A 21413-nucleotide genomic window follows, 5' to 3' on the forward strand; every position below is an offset into this window, starting at 1 on the left:
TGAAACAATTCCAGTGGAATCTTGCTCATAGTAGGTACTTAATAAACGTTGGTTGATTAGACTGTAATGATTCTTGAAAACACATTCCCAGGACACACAGTATACTTGTTCTGAACAAACTATCCAATAAAATATAGGTTTACCAAGAAAAGAGAATTTAGGAGGCTAATTAGATTTGCTTTATACATTTATTCTTCATTTTGCAAAAGAATCTGAAAAAGTTTTATTGTAAAATAAAACATTAAAAAAGCCACATAAAATAAATGTATAGTTATTATATTACTATTGTTGTTATTTATTTTTATAAGATGGACTTCCTTATAAACTCCCCAAGTCAAGAAATAAAAGCTTGCCAGCCATCCCAGAAAGCCTTTCATGTGCTCCAATCCCAACTTATCCTTTTCTCTGGGAGTAACCAGGCTCCTGGCTGCTATAGCAGTCACCTCCTTGTGTGTATATTTCTAATAGTTTATCACTCATCCCTAATTGGGGGCATGCTAAGGATACTTAGCTTAGCCGTAAAAGAAGTCGTTTAAGTCTCTTTTAGTTTATAGGTTTCCCCTACTTCTTTTTCTTTTCCCTATAATTTATCTGTTGGAAAACCCCAGGGCATTTGATCTGTAGAGTTTCCCACAGTCCTGATTTATTGATTGTGTCCTATGGTAGCTCAATATGTTCCTCCGTTTTCTATATTTTTGTTGATGGACAGCTGGATGCAGAAGTTGTTCAGACTCAGTACTGCCCCTTTGGCAAGACTAGCTCTGCATGCTCAGAATCTGCTCTGCTACTGGGCTACCCTTTGGCACCACTAAGGTGGTGGTGAGGTCTTTCCCTCATAAAGCACACAGTATCTGCTTCTCTCTTTTGTGGTGATTTTAGCAGCCATTCATGCTCATTATCTAAATCTGTTAATTCTTTAGAGCTTGCAAAAGAATGACATTCTTATTCTACAATTTCTTCTTCATTTATTACTTGGAATATTTTACAAGAAGGTGATTTAAAAAAAAAAAAAAGGTGATTTCTATCATCCACTTTGCGGGTACCCAGGGGTACTCAGTTTAGGTAGCAATGACAATGTATATGCTTGACTCTTCTTTATTTATCACTTCTCAAGATGTTTGGCGCTCTCTTTTCCTTCCCAAATAACCAATTCTATTTAAACAATTATTATGAATTAGGGTATTTAACTACATTTGATGGGTTCCAATTGTAATTATTATCCTTTCTGAAGTTCAAATTGTTTCATCTTTAGCCAGTGGGAGCCTCTTCAAATTGACTTCTGAGAGCCTTTGACATGATCTTAATAGTTTTGGTAGCTTTCTTACTACCTGATATAAAAAGATGTTCTAGGCTTATCTTATACCTCAAACCAGCCATTTCTCCAAAATGCCTCTTTATTTTTTTAAATGCAAAGTACATCAAGACCATGACCTAAGAATCTGGGTTGCTAGGCATGCTCATTGTCTCTCTCTGTCTGTCTCACAGACACACACACACACACACACACACACACACACGTACACACACACACCTCTTGATAGAATACATCATGAGTTCATACTGGTACTTCTCATTCAAGGGTCCCAGTTCTCAAGGGTCCCAGTACTTAGGGGACAATAGAATATCCAGTGCTTCATAATTACTCATTTACTGGTGCTATTTACATATATGAGTCTCAAAATAATGGTATTGATACCACCACTACTCATATAATTGCTGAAAAGAGTTTTAAGATTTTGCATATGCTCTTTCCATTCGCTTTCTATTCTAAGAGCTATAGCCTATCTGCATTGCCTGAGCATATAGTCATTAAATATATTCTTTCTCCCTCATCTAGTCTTGGTACTACAAGTAACTACATTTTTAATGCTTGCCAGCATTCTTAGGTTGATGTTTCTCTAGATATTTTGATGCCCAAATCTTATATTCTAGTAGATTCTTTGGAAGGGTTCATGGGAACAATATTCCCTGAGTTCTTTCATGTTGATAACATTATTAAACTCTGAACTGTGGTTTGTACTCACAACGACAATTAAAATAAATAAACAAAGAAGCCCAGAACAAGCCATCTGTTGAAATAGCCAAGTAAGCTAACCTGTTAAAATCAGTGTGGAGATGGTTATTGAGTTGAGGTCAAGGTATAGACTGGTAGTCGTTTTTTTCTTCTGAGGAGTAAAACCGTCAAAATCATCTTCTTCAGCTCTTCCTTGCTCACTGACCAGCTTCACCTTCACAGTCTTCTCCCAGATACGTGGACCTCTGCTGAGTTGGCATCTTTTATGTTTGGAATCAAAGCTAACAGTAAAGTTATGTTTACTAAGCATGAGGTATTCATGTGCACTATTCAGTGTAACTCTCCCACTAACCCTAAAGGATAGAGGAGTAGTTTTCACTGGCTGCTCAGTAGAAGCATCTGTGGCTTTTAAAATTATTGATGATTTGATGCTTACCCAGATCAATTGAATCAAAATCTAGGGAGTGGCTTAGGCAGGGATATTTTAAAAAATTTCCCAGGTGATTCTAGGATTGTTGAGAACTACTGGGATGGATATTTCTACCCCTGTTTTATGGATGATAGATTGAGTCAATTGCCTAAGATCTAAGGTTACATAGTTCCAACTAAATGTCAGAGCCAGCATGCAGACAAAGGTCTGTCTAATGCTCAGGTGCAGGAACGTCCTTACCTGCTAAGCTAAGCCAGTTCTTCAGAATGTAATTTCCATGAGGGCGAAACTGTGCCTATCTAATTTCGTCCTGCATTTCCAGTGTTCAACACAGTGTTGGGCATGTGATGGGCATCTACTAACTATTGTTGAATGAATGAATGAATGAATGAATGAAATAAGTAATTCCACAATGATTTTTCCGTGACAACGTCCACAGGATAAGAATACACAGCATCTTCTATAAGTTGATCCTTTTGTCCCATCCAAGTGCTGTCTGCTCAGTTCCCCAAGCATTTGTCTAAAGTGTCCCCTAACCAAGGGGGCTCAGTCCGCTCTCCAGCTCCACCTGCTGGTGCTCCAAACATGGTTGAGCTTTCTAACTTCCTGTTGGAGGGAATATGGAAAATCTACAATGAGGAACCCTGTGAAATCAGTCAGTTGAAAAGAGATTTCAACTTTCCTTCATGGAATGAGAGCTAGGAATGGTGGTCAGCCCCTGCCTTTTATTATCTGCACCCCAACCCTGAAATGAAGGTTCTTGTAGGCTGCCCCAACTACTGTGAAGACAGAGGAAGGGAAAGGAAGCAGGTGGCTAAGGCTGGTCCCAGGCTCTGACTCCAGCTTGTCATTATTACCTTTTTATTTTTATTTTTTAACTTTTTGTTAAAATATATAATATACCTACAGAAGAGGGCACATACTTTGCCATTGCTTTTTCCGATTTAAACAGGCAGAGTCAGGCCCCATGGGCACCCCTTAATGAGATGAGTGATTGATTGTCACCATGTTGAGCACAGCCTGAGAGAGCTGGGGTGCAGTGAGTGTTGCCTGTAAGTGCATGGTCATAGGGAGCCCTCTGTGTCTCAGTTGCTGCTGGCCCATGAGTGGCTCTCCCTCAGGCTGCTTTCCTAAGAGAGTAGCCTGGGAATCCTCGTGACAAGGAGCTTTCAGCTCAGCCTACTGAGCTCCCTCATTTTTTATCTCTAACCATCATAGAAGTTGCTAGCTGGGGCCATAGCCATGGCTGTGAGTGAGCAGCAGTCTGCTCAGTGGTTCACATATTCCAAAGGTACCTGCCAGTTTTCTCACATCCTCATCCTTAGTGGGTTTATCAGCAAAAGCCCAGGGTCAAGCACTGGCTGAGAGTATGACTGAACATTTCCAGTTTCCAACCCAGTTCAGATTGGTCTCATTCACTGCTGTGTGGGTCCAACTCGGTGAAAGTTATTTAAAACATTTTGAATTCCTAGAAGGCCTTCAAAGTTTTCTCAAAAATTGTATTTTTTTTCTTTTCCTGGAGGGCGTATTCCAATTCTCTGAATACTAATGGGGGGGTTCGTGTTTTGCAGATCAAATATGATTTAAAATAAAAAACGTTTTAGAGTGGAAATAATTTTAGAATTAGCTAAACCTGGGTTAAAGCTCCCTCCTCCATTCTTTCTGAAACTCAATAAATGGGGATGATACCACATGCTTTTTAGGCTGTGGGATTACAGACATAGAACATAAATATTCATCCCCTTTCCCTCTGCACTGTAACTCCATGAGAGCACGTTCTATGTCACCAGAACTTGGCAGAGTGTTTAGTGCTCAGTGAAATTGAATGCACTGGGCAGGCCATGAGCTGCGGAAAAAATAAATAGATAAGGGATTTTCATGAGCTATATTTACCAAAAAATGGAATTTTGCTTTTAGCCTGCATTTTGATCCTTGTTCCACCCACTTCATTTGTGCTAGCCTTACTCTGTCTTTGTTCTCAGAGTTTAGATAGAAAAGCCTTCCGAAGTGTTTCAGTACTTGGTGGTTTAATGAGTGATCTGGAAAAGGGCCTGCCTCAACCCGGCTTTGTCGTTTTCTCTTCTAGCTCTATTTCATTGGGGTGTTCTGAGGGGGTGGCAAGTGAGACAAGAGGAGGGGGGACCCTGACTCAAACGTGCTGGAGTGAGGAGCTTTAGTTTCTTCACTTTAATATAATAAACCCCCTCAGGGTTTGAGCTAGCATCATCATTTTTCCTTAGTCTGCTCTGTGAAGGCTGCCACCCCTATGTAGGGAGATGGATGCCTCCTTTACTCTAAATAATTGGTTCAAAGGCATTCATCAGGGATTCTTCCAAATTTGCTGGGCTTAGAGTTTCTCCCCTAGGCTTGGAACTCAAGAGCCCTAGAGCTCATAAGGACGGAACATAAGAGAATCTGGTCTTGAAGAGGGAACTCCAGTAAGTGCTCTGTATTTCTCTCCATACTGGGATAGGCTATACACATCACCTCATGTGCGTCAAAGTCCTTCCTTAGCAAGTAGAGGTGGAAGTGGTCACAGCTCTGCCACTGTTGTTGTCGTGGAGGGTGTGGAGCTGGAGGAGAAGCAGGGGAGTTGACCAAGAGGATTGACCACTGTCATACGAGTAGCTTGTACTCCATGCGCATGCAGGCCAGGGTTGTTGTTGGTACTGTGACTGTGGTCATTCTTTGTTAAGACCTGCAGGCATGGTTGGCATAAGTCTCTGTGAAAAGGACGCTTGCTTTCCAGACTGCGGGGCTACTCAGTCTGCTGTGTCTTTGGCTGGATATTCCCAAAGAACTAGAACTATGTTACTTTTTTCTAGAACCTAAGGACACACATATTTCACCTCTTGCCCTTCTCTCCCGCTTTTTCCAGTTCTTCCCCAAACTGGAAGTTCCCTGTAGGAGACATGGATGTGTACCTCCCAGATACCCCTCAAGGGAGGACTTGTTGCCCCAGCATGGGGGGTGCTGTCAGCAAATGGCCTCCAGCTTAGTCCCTTCAGGGACTGCCTGAGCTGCAGAGTCTCCTCACCTGAGATCACACCGTTCCCAGGGCAGCCCACGTCTAAGTAAGGCAGGGGTGTAGAAGCCCAGCCATTTGAGTCCCAAGCAGACCACTCTGACAGGCAGTGCTCATTTCAGAGCTCCCCACTGGTTGGACCAAGGCTTCATTGGACCTGCCTTGAAGTTCAACTTCTATAACTTCCAAATCCTGCTTCCTCCCTTTCCTCTCACGGGTGCTGAGCCCCAGTAAACATCTTATACCCCAAACTCCGTCTAAATGACAGCTTCAAAGAACCCTACCTGTGACAGGCCCTAGCTTACCTGATAGCTTGGTAGAGTTTTATGCTCAGAACTCCAAACTTTACCCTTGATATGTGAACAGTGAGTTTTAGATTTGAGAAAATGCCTTTCTCCTTCAACGTATCTTGGCTTTCAAAAATGTCGTCTGTGGGTAAGAAAAAAACAGGTTGAATTTGAAACTCAAAGTAAAGGAATAACTCCTTTGTTTTAGACTGTGTGTACCCTTTTCTTGAAGCAATGAATGCCACTGATACCATGGGCAGGTTTTTGGAAAATTTCTAAAGGTTGCATTGTATGCAGCGCATTTTCCTTCCAACTTAATCTTAGTGAAAGATACTGCCCTGGTTGTCATCCATGACTCCTACTTGTCCCATCCTCTGCCACCTCTATCAATCACCAAGTCCAGATAACTCTTTCTCCTGAACATCTCTTGGGTCAACACACTCCTTTCCATATCCATTGCTACCATCATCTGTTGCCCAGACTTCTATAAGTAGCCTCCTGACAAGGGTATCATCTCTCTCGCCACCAGCTGTCCTTCCAACACCTGTGCGTCAAGTGCGCAGTTGAATATAGGAGTGCATAGCTCAGAGGTGCAGCCTGGCAGAGGAAGAGGAGCCAGCAGGTGAGTTTCGGAAAGAGGGTCACTGAGGCAAGAGGGAAAACCAAAGGATTGTGGTATTCCCAGAGCAGAAGATGGGCAGTTTTCATTGAGGACTGGTTAGAGGTTAAGGTGAAATACAAAACACAGAGCAGAGAAATCATGGGTGATTTTAAGAGGGAAGTTTCCCTGGAGTCCTATGGGTAGAAGTAAAGCTGGAATAAACCATGAGAAGGAAAAAAGCCCAGGGTTTTTGTTTGTTTGTTTTACTGTGTGTGAAAGAGAACTTGAGGAGCTGGACGGGAATATTGAATGAGGGAATTGGGGTTTTGTTTCTCTGTTTTTACCATGGGACATTCTTTAGCATGTTTGTGCATTGATGGGGATGATCCAAAAACAAGCACGAATTGAAAATGCAACAAAGAGAAGGGAACCCTTGAGAAGGTGCTGGGGTTAGGGTTCCAGAGCTCCAGAGGGTAGATGGGCTTTTGTTGGAGAAGCTCTGCTTCCTCCATTGAAACAAGAGAAATGGAGAAGATGGGTATAGATTCACAGATTAGGTGGGGAAGAGGATACATAAATTCTTATCTGATGGTTTCTATTTTTTAGTCATAAAGAACATTTTTAAAATCATGTTTAATTCATATTTGAGGAAGGTTTGAGAAGAGAAATGGTAGATGATATGAAATAATCTTCATGATATTGGAAAAGCTAATTTACCAGGCAAACATAAGAGGAGTGTTGAGTGTTTTATTCAGGTTTTTGATCATGAATTTAAAGTGAAACTGGTCACCTATATTTTGTGTGTGTGTTTATCCTCCAGTAATATTCTAGTTTTAAAATGCAAGTGTGGATAAACTGGACTCCATCAGGCATGTTTTGTTCCAAGCAAGTGTTGACAGACGAGAGAGGTATAAAGGAGGAGAGGAAATTTTCAAGGAGGTGATTATAAATTATAGACTATGTGATCTAAATGAATAAGAAAGAAAATAAAAAGAGGGGACTGACTGGTGGGTAATGAGAACATGGCTGATGGTTTGGGGATGTCAGTGAGGTTAAAAAATCATGAGGAGGTGTGAGTTAGAGATCGGGTTTTCAGAAGCAGATTTGGAGGTGGTGCTGAATGCAGTAATAACCAGGTAGTGTGTGGTAATAAGACTAGATCGGCTGTAGTAAAGTGGAGGAAAAAGCAACTGGAGATGAGAAGGTCAAGGAGCTGAAAATCCAGAGTTTGGATGTCCTCTCATCTTGCACACATCTCAACGTTTTGTAATTGTTGGTCTATCTTTCCAACAAGTATGTTACTCTCTGAAGGAAGGGACGATGTTTGTCTTGTCAGTACTTCCTCCCTAATGCTCAGCATGGTACCTGACCCATAAAATACTCAATAAATATTTACTGAATGAACAAATAAGTCTATTATTTTAAAAAATTCTAAAAGTTATTCCTGAATTGAGAGGTGCATCCTGGGACACCACTGTCTCGACTCCTCATGGACCACTTTTTGTGAGCGGCCTTGTGGGTAATGACATTTACTGCTGCTGTGGCTGCTGTGAGAAGCACTCCTGTTTAATTCTCCATGGTATTTAGTATAGGGGCTTGCTGAGGAAGTAATTCACTCCCTTACACATTATCCCCTCCATTAAGACCCACAAGGGAAATTTTTTCTAAGATTTCATTGCTAGGAAGACCTGTGACTCTCCTGAGTGAACAGACAGTTTGTGAGTCTCATAAGCAAATATGTTTTCCTTTTTGCTCTGCCCATTACAGCCAGATGTGTGGCTGAGGCTCGACTTTAGCAAGTACGCAGAAAAATACGGTATCTGTTTGTTATGAATTATTTTACCCTTTGCTTTATCTGATTAGCTTTTCCTGATTTCCTCATCTTGGTGATTTCTTCTCATGTTTTTGTTTCTATTCTGGAATCTTTCTTGAATATTTAATGCTAGAGTGTTTTCCCAAGGTTCAGCCAGATGAAGTTTTCTCTTGACCACTTCAACTGGTACAAACTTCTGGTGATATGTAGAAAGCAAGCCTGTTATAAACTATCATAGTGAAGATTCAGATTAGGTCCATTTATAAACAATACGCATTTCTGAGGCTTTATTGAGCTAATTTGAGTTAAGCTTAGAATTTCTACAATATATAATATTCAACGTGTCATCTGTCTTGGACAATACCAGGTACAAAATTGTTTACGAAAAAGTAAACACATTTCTGAAGATTTATCAGTTAACTCAAAGGCTCCTATCTGAGCCTTTATTAATTTAATTAAGGAATTTTATGAATTTTTGACATATATTTGCTTAATCTAATAATTTAAGAAGTGTAAAAAAGAACTGAATCACATCTAAAGACTCTGGGACCCTTATAAGAAAGGCAAATGTGGTAGTAAAGCAGAGATCAAGATGACACATATGGACAGAGGCCACTGCGGGATGAGAAGAATAAATGGAAATGAGAAGACGAGTGAAACTCTATAGAACTAACCACATGGGAACACTGAACACAAAGATCTACACACTGTAAAGGGAATGAAAGGGAAAAACAGGAAACAGGTTACAGCTGTGAGCTTTGCAGTACACCATAGTGGAGAGTCATTAAATACATTAAGCCCATTAAATACTGTCATTGTGGGAAACTGTATTCCAGAACACTCGTTGACACCTATAGTATTTTATAAGAGCTGCTTTCCTCAGATGGAGATGCGAAGCTGGCAGGACAGAGAATGAGCACAGCTCAGCAAGGGTGCTCACACAGTGGGGCAAGAGACCAATTTGTTGGGGACAGCTGAATGCTTCTTTCTCTAAAGTTTGATCACTAGTCTCATTAAGTGTTGTGTATGAGAAGAATGAGATTGTTAATTGTGTTTGCCGTGAAATATATGAGTAAGCAAATAAAACACATTAAAAATGTATCGACAACTGTAAAAATATTCCAGAATGATGTAACTTACGTTGGTACAGCTAGTTTTACATATTTTTGTAAACTACCTAAAATCCTTTTTTGGGAGAAGCTGGGTTATTCATTAAAGAATATAAAACAGGACTACATGAAGTCATATTGCCACTACTGATTCTAAAAAATGACTCTAGGGATGGAATGTTTATTATTAGTGTTATTAAAACTTCTAGTTATCATACACTGTGAGCTTCTAATATGCTAAGCGATATGCTAAACAATTGTTTTTCTTTTTTTTTTTTTTGCGGTACGCGGGCCTCTCCCTGCTGTGGCCTCTCCCGTTGCGGAGCACAGGCTCCGGACGCGCAGGCTCAGCGGCCATGGCTCACGGGCCCAGCCGCTCCGCGGCATGTGGGATCTTCCCAGACCGGGGCACGAGCCCATGTCCCCTGCATCGGCAGGCAGACTCTCAACCACTGCGCCACCAGGGAAGCCCTTATGCTAAACAAATTTTGTGCGTTTAATCCCCATAGCAATCTGATGATGGGTACAATCACTATTCCCATTCAGGCATTCAGCAAGTATTTACTGAGTTCCTAATACGTGCTGGCAACTTTTCTAGAGTGAGACAAAGACCTTGTTTTCTTGGAGCTTCCCTACTAATGGAGGACAATGAACAAATACTAACAGAATACAGAGAGGAACAAATGCCAGGAGGCATCTAAAGCTAGGCGAGGGGATGGAGAGTGGCGGGAAGTACCGTTCTTGAGGGGTCTAGAAGGGCTTCTCTCAGGAGCAGACATTTGAGAAGAGACTTGCATACAGTGAGAGAGTGAGTCATTTTATGAAAGAGGTGTCAAAAACTCAAAAAAGGCTAAGTAACTTGTCAAGGGTCACACAGAAAATGGCTGCGCTGATTTCAAGCCTGGGGTATCAAACACGGGAAGCTTCGCCTTCAACCGTCATACCTCATGCCTCAGAGTTCTGGGCTAATCTCACTGCAGGCCTCGAGGGCAGTTTTGAAGGTAGGATCTCAACTCCTGGAATGCCAGCTTCCCACATCAGGGTTTGCCGCTCCCCGAGGCTCAGTGGCAGCCCCGCTCTGGCCACGGCCGTTTGGTGAGGCTACAGTTTCATGGCAAAAAGAGAAACAGATCTTTGATTAAAATCTATCGAAGAACAGCTGGGAATCTAATTTTCACATAGTTTTGCTGTGTGAAAATTAGCAGGAGGGGAGTGTCCTTGGGAACTGTGTGTGCAGCGTTAGCACTTCTAAAGCGTTACCTGATGTACCTGCAGATGTTCACACGGCTTGAGGGCAATTCACATTGGGCCCTTGCCTGAGTCCTGTGAGATAAAGTTGATAGGAGTAGAAATACATTTCCCCCTTTAATCCCCTCTCATTTATTTTCCCTGTCATGCTATAGTCGCTGCTGGAAGGGCGTGCAAAGACTCTGTCCCATTACACTTACCAGACCAGCTTTGCTCAACTAGAATCGCTGCAACCCTCCCTTCTCTCCCTGGAACCCTCTGCGTGGATGGCAGAGAGTCCCTGGCTGGTCCTATGGCACTGTGTGTATGGGCTGGGTTTAATCCCTCTCTTTCCCAGTCCAAGAATGGGAGCTAGTAGTAGGTGCTTGTTCTTAAGAAGGACGGAAGAGCATACTCTTGAGAGGAGCCTGGATCTGGGATAAATCCCGGAAGAAACCCTGACACCTAGATGTGCAAAATAACAGTCTTCAAGTTGATGTAGATTTGAGTAAATCTCTGAAGTTTTTGGCGATGTCACCGATGGACTCAGAAGAATTGTAACCTGTGCGCTCATTTGCACATTTATCAAGTACTTATTAAAAGCACATTGGATATGCACCTCACAGTTCTTAATCCAGGAAATATAGAGAGCACACAGTCTCATGGGAGGGACAGACATAAGAAGATCGTCGCATGATGGTGTAAGACAGGCAGAAATGGGGTGACGTGGGAAAAACAAAGACTGACTTTGGTGGGGGGGTCCCAAAAAAGATTCACAGAGCAAGTGCTATTGGGGTTGGGCCTTGAAGGACGAGAAGAATTTGCCACAGGAGATAGAAAAGGAGGGTGATATTCTAAGGTAGAGGGGATAGCGTGTCCAAAGACACAGAATTCAGAAGTGACCTGGCTCCCTTGGGAAACAGCAAGCGGGCAGGAAGATGCTCCTGCAGGAACCGGTGGAGGGATGGCTAGAGAGGAAGCTGGGCCACACGAAGGGCCTTTGGTTCCCAGCCAGGGGTCCGGGGCCTTTTTCTCTCCCGTTGTGGCATGGAACCGTGTATTTTGGAACAGAAGGGACCTTAGAGAACATCTAGTTGATAAAGAAACTGAGACTCACACGGTGACTAGATTAAACTACGTACTTAAAAATAGAACATGATTTAAGAGTTCATTGCCAAATGAGAATCTCCTGAAGATTTTTGTTTTGATTGAACACATGTATATTACTTATCATCATATTTTGTTTCTCAGGTATGCTCCTTTGCAAATGATGGACAATGTGTTGGTAGGGCTTCAGATCCTGACAGCCGTAAGAAGTTGGGTCTGTCAGTGCATTTACTGCACAGCATTAAGATTAATGCTTTGGACACTCACCCACACCATGCAGGTGGGGGTATAAATTGGAACAGCTCTTCTGAAGGGCAGTTTTGTACATCAAAACAACTATGAAATCTGAACAGCATGACCTCAAATTCCTTTTTAAAGAATTTTTCCGAAGGGACTGGCCAGAAATGCGTCTAGAGTATATTCATTCATTGTAGCATTGTTTATAATGTCAAAAAACTGGAGGTAACCTACATTTTCTAATAAATTATGGTACAATGGAGTGCTCCGTCAGTATTAAAATGATTAAATAGAAACTTGTTTACATAAAAGTATACTCCTAAATGAAAAAATAGGTTACAGAATAGCATGTACAATGACCCTAATCTTGTAAAAATTAGATATATAGTCTACTTATGTGTACATATGAAAAAAAGTCTGGAAAAATTTATACCAAGATGTTAATAGTGGTTATTACTGGGTGGTAGGATAATAGGCAATTCTTAATTTCTACTATTGGCTTACCCATATAACTTCTAGGTTTTTTGGTTTAACAACAAACAAGCATTACATGATTACTTGCATAATAAAAAGTTATACATTATTTCCCCACGTGTGTGCAGACTGTTTGCCTGTTTACCACACCTGTTTAAGATTCTTTGGTTGTTTCATCCAGGACCGTTTGCCCAACAGTTAGGGAAAATGAAAAAGAAGCTTGGGGACAGTATATTATGGCTCGAAAACTTCTGCCTGTGTAGGTTGTGTCTGAGATGGGAAAGATAAACTAGGTTTATCTTCACTCCTTTTTGGAAAGCACAAATCTTTAGGTTAAGCACGGCTGGCCGACTTCCAGAATCCATTTCCTTAGTAACTGAGTAGCGTGATAAATTGGATAAATGCATCTGATATTTTTCAAATTGTCTATGTCATGCAAAAGTCTCACCCGGTCACCTGGATCCCCTTTCAAAAACTGTGATTTTTCATATTCTGCACATAGAGATGGAAATAATCTGGGGTTAAGCTAGTCCTCTTAGGGGGCATTGCTTATTTGGTTTTGTCCACTTATTTGGACTCTGGTGTTCAAGTGTCCATCGTCCAAATCTATGTCTGTTTCTAACACTTTTAGAAAGGATTCTGTACCTTGGGTTTTATGAAGATGGTAAATGTATTGTGGAGAATGAATTGAACCACCGCTCATTGTTCTTGTGTATAGACTGCAAGCTGCAAAGGAAAGATATATAGCAGATTCTGCCCTTTTCTCTTTTCCCTCCTCCCTAAGGAACTTGGAGATAACTTTTTACTAGACTAGCTCTGGTCCAAGCTGGTTTCTTTTCCGCCTGTCTCATGTTGCTCTTATCTGAAAAGCTCCCACCTGCCCTGGGATATCTGCATCTTGCTCTTGCCTTTATTACACAGTCTTTATTTATGGCAGAATAAAGGACTGATGTATCAACTGGTGTGAGTTTTCCAATTTTTTCTCCTCCTTCCCTGTTTCAGACGGGAAACAAGGTTGTTCTTATTTCTTTACCTTGGAAACTTTTGCAAGGCGGAGAGAAGAAGCTGCTTGAGGTCCAAAACTCTTCAAACGTGTTTTAAAATCTTGAGCTCGTCACAGAAGTGGTGTTGGGTGTTCTGGAGAAGAGAGATGCAGAGGGAGCATCTCAAGGACAAGGTGAGAGCAGGGACCTCCCAGTTATTAAGAAGGTCTGGAGGCTGTTTAATCTGGAGAGCAGTTGGGACCCATGCCCTGCTCCCAGCAGAGCTCTGGGACGGGCAAGACTTCTGAGGTAAAGGTCACTGGAGCACCTGAGCAGGATGGGCATGGGCTCTCTGCTTTGAGCAGTCAGACTTCAAGGGATCAGGTGGACATAAATCTTAAATATGACAGAGGAAGTCGTTAGAGAAATAAGGACTTGCCCCTACTTTCTGGGTCCCTTGTAAATCTTCCAAATACTGTAGGGGAAAGAAGCTGGAATAAAGTCTGAGAGACATTGTCTCTACAGCCCTGAATGACATGTGCTTTGAGGTATACTTAAGCTGATGAGAAGAAAATGCTCTTTCTGGCTGTGCTGTCACTGGCTCTGAGTCCATCAGATGTACTTTTTAGAAGACCTTGTTTCCCTTCGATATTTCTCCAACATGCTGCCTATGGGTCATAAGATTTCTGAGTTTTGTGGCTCTAAGAAGAGACGGATTAGACTGCTGCATTCCCTTTGTAAGGAGGAGCAGCTTGGGGGCCAGAAGCTGAATTTCTAAGGACTGTGGTTAGTAATGAGGTTTGCATCCCTTTGTGTGAAAAAGTCACTTCCAGGTTGGAGCTAAGAATAGATAACCAATTTCTGTAGCTTCATGAGATTTCCTATGTCACCTTATTGAACATCAGCCCTCTCCTGCATAGCAGCTCCAGCTGTAATTGTTTCTCTGTGCTTAGGAGCGGGTAATCCATTTTAGTTGCACTATTCAAAACTATGCCATTGATTATTTCTTGGTTTGTGTCATGGTTTCTGAGGCTGTGATGGTATAAAGTCACTGTAAGGTTGGATCTCATGCATCAAATGGGGCTGTTGATGCAGGTTGGAGCAATAAGGATGACACAACATGAAAATGAACGTGGATGACGAGCTGCGGACGAGCAATAGAGGCGGCAGCCCTGACCTCAGGTTTCTGACAGCCCAGTGGAAAAGTTAGAGCATAGTCACCAAGACCTGTAACAGACAAATAACCTAAAACAAGGCAGGAATTAAGAAAGGCCAGAATCAAGTTACAAGGCATTATGGGCATTTAAAAAAGAAGGGAGCGTTTGTTCCTGGATGAAGTATTTGTAGAACAGTTTTGAATGATGTGTAGGATTTGTGTAGGCAGAAGGGAAAAGGTAATTCGTATGTCTGTTTTTGGTGAAGTATTGCAAGTAAACTCTGTGGATTTGGTTCTTAAGTCACAGGCTACACAATCCGCCATATGCCATATTTTTCAACCATGTCTTAAACTTGAGTTTTGGGGTAGATTGGAACAAGGTAAAATCATGTTTCATTTCCTTTTAGGAGAGCTTTAATTCCACTTCCTTTTTCCTTTTCTCTCCTTTTAACTGAAGATTTAACGGAGCCAATGGTGTCAATTCAGGCATTCTCCAGAGATGAGGGATGACTAGGGACGAGGGGAGGTTTGGGACCTCCTTTAGCCCGCCCTGGCCCTCGCTATTCTGCCTGTGCTTAAGAGCAGTATCGGAGTAGAGCAGAGGAGGAGATATTAAAGAGTCCATGTCTCCAGGTTGTTCAGATATAAATTTCTGGATACCAAACATGGGAAAGACCCGAGGCAGAATGAGCCAGCGAAACGTGGGGAACAGGGATCAACAGAAATGTGCTTTCCACGCACAGATCGGATCATCGATGAGGCCATGGCGAAATGGAGAAGCACCTAGATAGGAAAGTTTTCAGATATAATAGTGCCAAGTCCAGTTGTTGTATTGCAATATAATTGTGATAGGTAATATTTACTGAGCACTCACTTGCTGCCAAGCTCTTGACATGCATTGTCTCATTTACTCCACGTAACTATCCCATAAGAGAGATACAACTGTTCTTCCCATTTTACAGATGAGGAAACTGAGGCAGAAAAGTTAAGACAGTTGGCTAAGGTGATTAGCTAGGAGCGAGTGGAGCATTTCAGTCTGGCTCTTGAGCCTTAAAGCATAATTCTTAGCCACACTGACTGTCTGGTTTCAGGAGAGCAAAGACGGTGTGTGTAGAGAGAAGTTCTGCTGGTGATCCCAGTGTGCTGATGGGTAGTAGAGGTGTTGCTGACTTTACTTGCATCATCAGAGATCATTTAATGGACCTTATTAAAACAAAAGCAATGGTTGTACTCACAGAATTCATGTCTCCCATTTCCTCAGATGTTTTCTCTTTTATCCTCTGCCATCGATCAGGTGGTGGCTAGATAGTGGCGTTTTTGAAAAGCGTCAATAATGAATTAAAATAGCTTTTTGATGGAAAAACTATTGATAGCCTATAAAAGAGCAACACTCTTAACAGCTCATCTGGAGTTGATTGAAGAGAGCAAATGAAACAAATTTGCAGCATGTTATATTTTGCTCGTTTCGTTTCTGAAAAATAAATAAGCCAATAAACTCTACTATTGAAGATTGCTGGCTGTGTATGTCGAGTTACAGGACTGTAATAATTATTCACCAATCAGGAAACATGAGTTTGCATTCCTAAACATGGCTTTGCTTCTCAGACACATATTTGTATAATTTCTTGGCTTCCTGTAGGAAGTGATGTTGAACCTATCTCTTATGTTCAATTGTTATTTACAAGTTCACAACCAGTTCTAGACTCTACCTCTAATACTAGAAAAGAGGACACATTTCTAAGAGAACTTTCAAATTTGCATCTCCAACACAGTTGTGGTACAGGGCTTCCCTGGTGGCGCAGTGGTTGAGAGTCCGCCTGCTGATGCAGGGGACACGGGTTCGTGCCCCGGTCCGGGAAGATCCCACATGCCACGGAGCAGCTGGGCCTGTGAACCATGGCCGCTGAGGCTGCGCGTCCGGAGCCTGTGCTCCGCAACAGTAGGGGCCACAGCAGTGAGAGGCCCGCGTACCGAAAAAAAAAAAAAAAAAGAAGTTGTGGCACAAATACATTGGAATTAATTGGATATTTAACCTTATGCCCTCCTGGAGTTGGCATGCACTATTTTCTAGGACCTGGGTGTAGTGTATCTGTTAAGGGCATATATAACCTTAAAAAAACAAAACAAAACAAAACAAACCCATATTTATGTTTTGGTGAAAAGGTAACGCATGCACCCAGCACAAAATACAAAAGGTGTTAATCATATAGCTTGAAAATTAAGCATCCCCCAGCCCCATCCCCTGGCCACAGAAATTACTGTTTTCCTTTCTCGTGTCACATGACATCTTGATTCAGATAATTTGATATGAGAATAGTTTGACTTGATTGGAAAACAATTAAACTTCTATCTTTAAAGAAACTACCAAATAATAGCCATGCACAAAGCATCATTGCACTCCTCGCCTCCTCCCTTCAAACCAGTTCTTTCTTTACCACAACTCTACTGCTCACCCCATTAAGGGTGAGATAAGGGCAAAGGAGGGCGTAAGGGATACTGTGAGGCTCAGGGAGGGGCAAGGGCGATGGGGAGTCAAATCCAGGTAGGATGAGAGATGGAGTAAGAACCCGGACTGTGTGTGGTGCAGATTAACTTTTAAAATTCACCTTTTAAAACTCAAATCAGCTGGTTCATAATGTTGTACTTTAGGTAAGTGAAGCTTTAGTGACAGCCCTCAGGTGAGCTCGGAGCCTGATTTTGGGATATTTGGTTAGTTAACACAACAGGAGTTCGTGACGTAGCCCTGATGGTGAGTAGGCAGGTGTTATACTCGTCCCAGCCTCTGTCACCAGTGGGCTCGGGCTGCACCCACACTTTAAGCAGCATGAACGGGGGAGGTAGGAGGCTGTGGTCGGATGTGTTCCCAGAATTCCCTGAAGCTCTTCCATGCCCACAGGCTATGAATATTTTTGTAACACTTGCTCTTATCCTCCCCATCAAAAAAAAAAAACACCCCAAAACAGTTTACCATCACTTCTAGTTCTATTCATTACAATGTAGCATAGAGGAAATAAATATATATATTTATATATATATATAACCGTAACCATAACTTTAACCCTAGCCCTAACCTATGTGTGTGACTATGTGTGTATATATATATACATATACACATATATATAGCTCATTGCATTTTCCAGCAGGCTAAGAAAAGGTGGAATATAGGTAGGGGATAGCATGAACCAAGGCATGGAGCAGTGACAGCCCCTGTGTTTGGGTGATGGGCAGTGGAGGCTGTGGCTAGAGTGTGGGTGAGGAGCACAGAGTGACTCATTTCTCTAGAGGAAGCTTGGGCTGCATTCTGCATGGCCTTGTATGACATGAGGAGCCTTGGGCCATTTGAATTCACAGAATGGTCACAGTTCAGAATGACCTCTTTGGTCACAGCAGGGAGGGTGGCTTGGAGAGAGAAACCAGAGTTGTCAGTTTTTACCATGCATACTGGCTAGCAGTCCTAAATGCTACTGTACCAAGAATGCAGGAATATGCTTAAAGCAAATCCTTCATCATATCTCACCAGAGACATGAGGAATCTGAAAGCCAATTGTCATCTTATATATCAGGCTTTGCGAGAAGTGTATCCAGCCATCTGGCTCACTCTTTGGACACTAGCTGGTTTCATTACCATCTGTTTGGGGGTTGGAACTGGGATACTTTGGCCTTCTCCATCATGTCTCAGTTGTTTATGTTTTTTTAGATCCCTGAGTTAAGAACTTAAGTTCATCTCTGTGATTGGGCAGGTCAAGATTGTCAGTTTTCAGGTAGATGTACCATGTCCCAAATAGGCGGGAAACATGCTTGTGCAATAATGTAGGCACAACAGCAATGGCAAGGGCCAAGGTGAGATTTCCAGTGTTGGAGCTTTGCAGCATAGCTGACTCACTCCTTCAGAGCTGTGCTCGTGTGACCCAGCCCCACCCAGCAGGGCGTGTGAGGACGGTGGGCCATGGACATGTCTGAGTGGTTCCTTAATGGTGAGTACAGGTGGGTGATATGGAGTGATGGGGAGAAATGCTAGGAGAACATATGCTCCAGAAGAATTTCAAGAGGAGCAACACAAATAAAAAATGATGAGCGAGAAGCTATAAGAGCACAGTAAGCCAGCTCGCAGCACTCAGTGTGGCCCATCAAACTAACCACAAACATCTCCGGATGACCCACTGTGTGCTCGGTACACAGGCAGAGATGGGGGAGAGTAAGATATGCTTTCTGCCCTCAAGCATCTCTCCATCTTAGGGGGAAACAGAAGAGGTGGTGGATACATGAGATGGTTTCTCCCTCAGAGCTTCCACCAACACCTTGATTTGGGACTTCTGGCCTCCTGAACTTTGAGACAATAAATTTCTGTTGTTTTGAGCACCTACTTTATGGTAATTTGTTACCACAGGAAACTAATCTATAGATAAACTCAGCAGTGGCACAGCCTTATTTCCCAGTAGAAATCAGGGTCTGACGTCCCACTGAGAAAAGGTTGGAATGTTCGCGATGCCAGGCACATAACAGCTTTGCATGCATGGGCCCTGTGGAGGGCCAGAGAAGGGGAAAAAAGGCTTCGATGTGAGGCTTCCAAGGGGACACCACATACAGAATTCAATGGCAAACAGCACATTGAAAATAAGTGCAACATATATGGTAGGAAAATAAGGGTTGATTTCCTTATATGAAAAGCTGCTATCAAAAAATCAATGAGGAAAAGATAAATACCCTTTAGGAAAGTTAAGAAACAATCAATATACAAAGGAAAAATGGCAAATGACTAATGTATCACCACCTGGATGACCTGGGCTCATTGTACATCCTGCCTCCTCTTAAACTGGTACTCAAGATTTGCTCTTTCAAGTGTGTCCCAAAGATGCACGTTCAGGACCCGGCTCGTGAAGACCAGAGAGAAGACTTGTTTCAGGCCAGATGAAGTAAAGGTGGGCACTGCACAGCTTGCTGCATCAGCAGGAGAGACGCTGCAGCACAGAAATGGTTGCAAACCTGGAGCAAAGGGTGTTGTGAAATAGGAAAGCATCATCAATTGATGAATCAACACACAAGTATTTGTTGAAAACCTGTTTGGCTCCAGCACTGTCCTGTGTCTTGTGGGGAGCACGAGAACACCACGCTTTGCCCCAACCCCCCACCCCACCACGGAGGAGAAAAGACTGAGGGATAAGAAATAACAGGACAACAAACCCCAGGAGGAATGAATTCTTTGGGCTAGATTATATGAGTGGTTTCCAGTTCTGGCTGCACATTAGAATCCCTGGAGAGCTTTTTAAAAATACAGATGCCTACTGGAATGTTCATAGCAGCACTGCTTGTAAGAGCTCCAAACTGGAGACTGTCCAAATGCATATCAGCGGTATGGATAAATAATTATGGATTATTCGAGTAATAGAGTACTGCTTAGCAATGAGAATGAAAGATCGACAACTACATGCAACAATGTGGATAAATCTCTTTAGTATAATGTTGAGTGAAAGCAACCAGATAAAAAAGTGTCACGGTTAAGTGGACCATTGCAATGTAAGTTGCTAACAATAGAAAAAACTGGGTGTGGGGTACACTCGAACTCTGTACTGTCTACGCTTCTTTTTTTTTGCAAATCGGAACTGTTCCGAAATTTAGAAGTTTATTTAAATATAAAAGTCATACTCTATGGTTCTGTTAATGTCAAAGACAAACAAAATTCCGCCTAAGCTATTAGAAGTCAGGAAAGTGCTTACCCTAGGAAGAGTGTGTCTGGAAGGGTACACGAGGGGACATTGGGGTGGTGGTAACGTTCTGTGTCTTGATCCGTGTGTTGGTTACATGGGCGTGGTCCACTGTGAATATGTATCAAGCTAAACACTCATGTGCACTTTCTGTATGTAATATTTTATATCAATAAAATGTTAAAAGCTATGCCGATCCTACCTAGACTGATTAAATCAGATTCCTTAGAGGAGGGCCTGGGCGTTAGTATTCTTTAAAAGCTCCCTGGATTATTCTCATGTGCATCCAGGATGGAGAACCATTGCTATTTGTCCTGTGGGCAGTGAGAGGAGCCAGAAACCAGTACAGACTGGAGTTGTGGGTACAAACTTCCCTGAGAAGGCGGAACTTGTATGGATTCTTAAAGGCTGGGAGGGATTAATGAGGCCAGCGGGGCTCCACTATAAATGAGCATTTCAAGCCCAGGAAACATTCGATTTCCAATTCTCATTTTTCTGTTTTTCTGGTGGTGGCTACACTTTTGCTTAGAAACTTGATTTCCCATCTTAAATGCTCTTGTCACGTGTTGACCCCTTAGGTTCGAGAGCTGTGAACAGGGTCTCACTGGGTTTCACGCAAATGGAATTAAAAAGCAATTAGTCTTGTGTACCTTAAACACTGCATTTTATCTAATTTGTACTCTCTTGTATTTCTGCTCAAGCCTCAGTAAGCCCTCAAGAAAGCATGCTTATAATAAATGACTAGAAAAACAAGCCTCAGCATTTAGGTTGGATCACAGACGCACTCCGTATAGTGTTAGCAATCAACTGCTAAGACATAACACGTTTAAGTGTACAAAATTGGGGAAGGGAGACTTCTTCGGGGCAAGGTTTGATGGATTCCTGGCTTATGCAGGAACTTATGTCTGAGTGTATGCCAATACTGATGATTATTATTAGTCCAGACACTCCAGTGGACTCTCTGATAAGTTTCTGAGACAGGCGCTGTATGGAATATTCACTAAGAGCATTTGTGAACTTACAGTGCCGTTCTGTTCTGATAGCCCTTACTTCCTTGGACTCATTCTAGGTAATTAATGATGGTAACAGCCGGCCTTTTTTGAGTGCTTACATCACGCCAGGGACTTTGCCAAGCCCTTTCCATGAATTATCTCATTTAATCCTCCCTTTAATCTTATGAATCCCCCCCTTGACAGATGAGAAATCTAATGCCCAGGATTAATAATTTACCCAAGGTCCCACCACCTC

The sequence above is a fragment of the Orcinus orca genome, chromosome 2 (assembly GCF_937001465.1).
Source record: "Orcinus orca chromosome 2, mOrcOrc1.1, whole genome shotgun sequence".
In the NCBI taxonomy this organism is placed as follows: domain Eukaryota; kingdom Metazoa; phylum Chordata; class Mammalia; order Artiodactyla; family Delphinidae; genus Orcinus; species Orcinus orca.